This window comes from Apium graveolens, chromosome 2, assembly GCF_009905375.1.
Source record: "Apium graveolens cultivar Ventura chromosome 2, ASM990537v1, whole genome shotgun sequence".
In the NCBI taxonomy this organism is placed as follows: Eukaryota; Viridiplantae; Streptophyta; class Magnoliopsida; order Apiales; family Apiaceae; genus Apium; species Apium graveolens.
Genome location: NC_133648.1, coordinates 99,123,534 through 99,128,574, shown reverse-complemented (window position 1 = coordinate 99,128,574; position 5,041 = coordinate 99,123,534). Strand labels below are relative to the sequence as shown.

General features: G+C 33.4%; 1 pseudogene; it reads left to right on the top strand.

The window, feature by feature from the left end:
* The first annotated feature begins 2,757 nt into the window (after positions 1–2,757).
* LOC141706020 (ribulose bisphosphate carboxylase small subunit, chloroplastic-like) lies at positions 2,758–3,972 on the top strand (annotated as a pseudogene).
* Positions 3,973–5,041: the final 1,069 nt, after the last annotated feature.

Genomic DNA, 5,041 nt, shown 5'->3' with positions numbered 1-5,041 from the left:
GAATCGAACTGGTCTTCTCTGCGAACACAAGTTTTAAAAGTTGAGGATTTTAGAATTCAAAACCCTAATTTTGTAAATTGGGGTTTTTTCTAATTCGAAACCCTTAATTTTTTTTATTAATTTAGTGTCTAAACTTGTTGCTTATACTTTTCTTCTTGTTGTATATAGGACCTAATCTGAGAAAAAGATTTAAAACTTTAGGTAATTTGGGTGTTTTTGGTTGTTCATTTGTATTTTTGTTTGTTTTTTTAATTTTTGTAAATTGTGTAAAGTTAACGATCCTTTCATGTCTACTGATTACATGGTATTGAATTCTTTCTTGTGATAATGAGCATGTTGGTAGCTAATTCCAGTATATATGTTTTTTTAAAAAATAACTAATAGTTTACTAGTATTTTTTTATATCAGTGGTATATAGCTAATTATGTCAAGGGGAACTGTGTTGGGTATCTAATTGTATGAATTTCCCTGTATGTTTTTGTTAACAAATTGTTGTCACTAATTTGTACATGTTCAGCATTTAATTATAGTTGCTTATTGGTTTCAGGAAGGTCACAAGGTATGCTTGAACGTCTATGACTTGAGTCAAGGAATGGCAAGGTAGTTGTCAAAGACTTTTTTGGGTAAAGTTATAGAAGGCATTTGGTAAGTTCCTGATTGTTTCATTTGTCTTGTCTTTGCATGTTCTTTGCCTGTGTAAGCTAAGATTCTATTTTCATGAAAATTTATCTTTTTATCTTTATGTTATGCATTTAGTTCTGGCATTTTAGTATCTTAACTATTTTAGTATCTCGAATCGGTGCAGTCCACTCGGTATGATAAAAAGACCCCTGTCCTTTGTTACGAGACTTCTGGTGCTTACAATCTGTGATGTCTTTGAACAAGCATTTATCGAAGTACTGCAAGTTTGATTTTTTCCAGGTTGTTTTTGCTGGATTCTCTGCTGAATCTGTTTCCCAAAGAATAAGTGATTGTAAACCAAAGGTACTGATAACTTGCAATGCTGTCATGCGAGGGTCTAAGCTGATACGTCTCAAACAGATTGTTGACGCTGCACTCACAGAATCATCGAAGAACGGGTTCCCTTTAGGTATGTTTTCTTTTGATAAAGAAAGACCGAGTACATGAAATAGTGTAACATGTTCGAGTCACAATATGAAATATATGACCACTAATTGATTTGCTGATATGATTCTTTCTAGTTAGGGACTTGTTGATTCTGATACCTTACCACTAAATGTCTCAAGAGAAATGCTTCAGTAGCACAGCAGTTTGAAGACGATAAAAAAGAAACTCAGAATATCATTTTCATGAGTTTCTTGAAAAATACTAATTACGTGAGTTTTATGTGCTAATTACTAATTACGATCTACCAAATACTCATGCATTCATTGAAATGCTTCCTGTCTATCTATGAGCAGTTCACCCAGTACTGCATACATAATGACTTTCATCTTTTCCACCCTTTAACTCCTTGATACATAATATATTTAAGTTTCTATCATGCACTTTAATTAAAGCCATTCCATGCCTGGGATGAAAGTTTATAGCACTGAGGAGAAGGAATTGATTATGGAACCAACACTGAAGTGGGCAGGGAACCCTAACATCCTTGTAGCAGCCAAGGCATTTGGATTGAAAGCCACTGTTCAGGTAGTCTTAATTCATTTCTTTTAGATCCCACTACCAGCTGGGAAGAGCACAAGAGTACACCCACACACACATATTAAATGGTATTGCTTTGACTTACATGATCTCTCTCTCTCTCTCATACACACACAAACATTTATTCCCCATATTATTGTGAATTCTAATTCCTGAGAGTGTTTCAGGTGGTTGACTTGCATGTATTTGCTTCTCCACGTATCACCCTGAAGCCACTGGTTCCATCATTCCCTTATTTTGCAAAAATATTAGTGTCTCTTATGGAGAAGGTGAGGTATATTATACAATATATTTATTTTACCGTTATGCTTAATTATATGTCAACATGAAAAAGTCTTTTTACGCTATCTACGGGTATAATCCTTTTTAGAATCTTTCTACTAGTATTTAACTTTTTCTTCATAGCAAGTTCTTGCATTAGTGTTTGTTATTCTCTCATTCTGGAAGGAATCTGACGATGCACTTTCCCAAATACATAATTTATCAAACAAGAATGTAGTGAAAAGATGCTACATATTAATGTCACTTCTTCTTTGTCATTGTAAATGACCTCACAAATGTTTAAACAAGCTTTTTATCGTATCTCTCTCGCACTGTCTTGAATTTCCAATCCTGCAACTTCATGTTGACTTTGGACTAAAGTTGCTCGGAGCAGATGCTATGTCCATCCCGGGCATGTATGCTTTGTCCAGGTGTGTATAATCTTGTCTATGTTTTGCAGTAATATTTTTAGTTAGCATTGGAATTTTTCTTACTTTTCCTTAGAACAATATTTTTTTTCTTTTTTTCCTAATAGTTTCCTGGTGCCCTTGATTTCTGCTCACTAGCGTAACGTAGCACTTGCTACTTACCGGAAGTTACGTGAATTTATCTTAGCTACTTTGAGCATGGAACACAAAATCCATTTGACGAGCCCAGCCCTTCCAATCTGAGAAAATTATGGATTGATGATATCAAAACCCAAAAACGATTATTCAGTCGCATCTTCACACTCTACATAATCTGAAAAATCTATTAATCTATTTATCTTGTGCTAGTCTCTAGTTTTGTGTTTCCAGTTGTGCTCTAGATCAGTTTGGTAATAAATCAATTATGTCTGCTGCAAGCTTTTCGGCTCCGGTGGCTGGATCCACCTATGTTGGCTTAAAACCTAGCCCGCCAAAGTTGATTCGAATGGATCTAAAACTCACTGTATGAAGGTACTTTGATCGGAACTTGTATTTTTGTTTTTAATTTTTTTTAAGCTGCTTATATTACCACCTTTTGTACTACTTATAGTTGGCTCTCGTTTGTGTGTAAATAGACTTGGAATCCGATTGATAACAAGAAGTTTGAGACTCTCTCCTACCTTCCACCTCTCACCGATGATTCAATCGCTAGGGAAATTGATTACATGATGAAAAAAGGATGGATTCCATGCCTTGAATTTGATGCAGTAAGATAGATACTTCATAATTTCTTTATTAGTATGACTAATACATATCCTACTGGAAATGTTCTACAGTTTTTGTTCAGCTAGATAGTTCTTAATTGCTTTTATCTACAATTATATCAATTTTAAGTGTTAAAGAGATATGACAATTAGTTGTTGCAGAAAGTGTGACTTCTGGTAATTGAATTGTATTGTGAGCTCCCTTTGTTTGGCAAAGGTAACATCTAGAATACAACCATTAATTCTTAAAAAAAATTGCTATTTGCATCCACTCTTTATCATAATTTAAATTATGTTGTAAACTTTCAGTTTAGCAGGTGTATTGTTTCTTGATAGTTGATAGTGATAGAAATTGGACTCCAATGTTAGAAACTGCATATTTTTTATATAGAAAATATTCAATGTGTGTCCGATGTTATCAAATTTTCTATAAATGCATTCCAAATTGTGGCACTGATGAATAATTTTGTTCAATCTTGAAATTGCCATCTCTGGAGATGAACTTTCAGTTTCTTTTCTCTCTTGCATGCACAAAATCATTATATAAATCAATGGCTTGAAGCAATACTCTGTGGTCTGAAGTTTTTTGTTAAGCAGGGGTTGAAATACTGATCTCTTGTTCCGAACATTTTTGTCTACAGCTGGGGTATGTTTATCGCGAGAATAGCAGAATTCCTAACTACTACGATGGGAGGTACTGGACAATGTGGAAGCTTCCCATGTTTGGTTGCATGGACGCATCTCAAGTCCTCCATGAAATCGCGGAATGCAAGAAGGCATATCCTAGTGCTTACATCCGGTGTCTGGCTTTTGATAACATTAGGCAAGCTCAATGTATGTCGTTCGTCATCCAAAAGCCCACAACCACCTCCTAGATCCTCTGCTCCTTGAAAACGTTGCAGTGCGACCCTGTTCTGCTTCTATATGTTCTGCTTCTACATGTTCAATGAAATTAATGAGTGATTCCATAGAGGTAATTCAAAATTTCCTTATTCTAAACTGCTTATAGTAGTTATTATTGCTAAAAGGAATTGGCTGTACATAGTTGCTTGTATCAGTTGTGTTGTCATACTCAACAATTTTCATTAGACTGAATGTCTTTAGTTGGTTTCTGGAGAATGTAATAGTTTAGATTTCAGATCATATGTTTTACTATTTTGGTTGACATTCTCAGACAACAATTACATAATTAGTGATGTAAAACTTTACACAATTTGGTCTATAAACTTCTTACACATCACTTTCAATTAAGAAAAGCTGATGTCAAAAAAGATAATGTACATCACTTTAAGGTAAAAAACTGATGTCAAAGAAATCCAAGTTCAAGTTTAAATGAAATATAGAAATCACTTTGTTTAAGATTAAACTGATGTCAAGTAACATTATAAACATCACTTTTAACCAAACAAAACTGATGTAAAAAATACAATGTACATCAGTTTCAGACAAACAACTGATGTTAAAGACTAACATGTTCAAGTCTAAATGATACATAGACATCACTTCATTCTAGAAAACACTGATGTCTATACGCTAAATTAGACATCACCTTTCATTAAAGAAAGAGATGTTTAATATGTCATTTTACATCACCTCTGTCAAAATTATCGATGTTTTTGTGACAAAAAACATAGCTCAATATATGTTTAATATGTTTTAATAGGTGTAATTTAGTTATTAAATAATTTTGTTATAGCATTTTTTGTAAAAAATCATCACATAGACATCAGTATTTTTCACTAAAATCGATGTTTTGTGACAAAAAACATAGCTCATGATATGTTTAACATGTTTAATTAGGTGTAATTTAGTTATTAAATAATTTACTTATAGCATTTTATGTAAATAATCAACACATAGACATTTGTTTTTTAACTAAAATTGATGTCTAATCGAGTATAGACATCGGGTATTCACCGATGTCTAGAATAGACATCACCGACA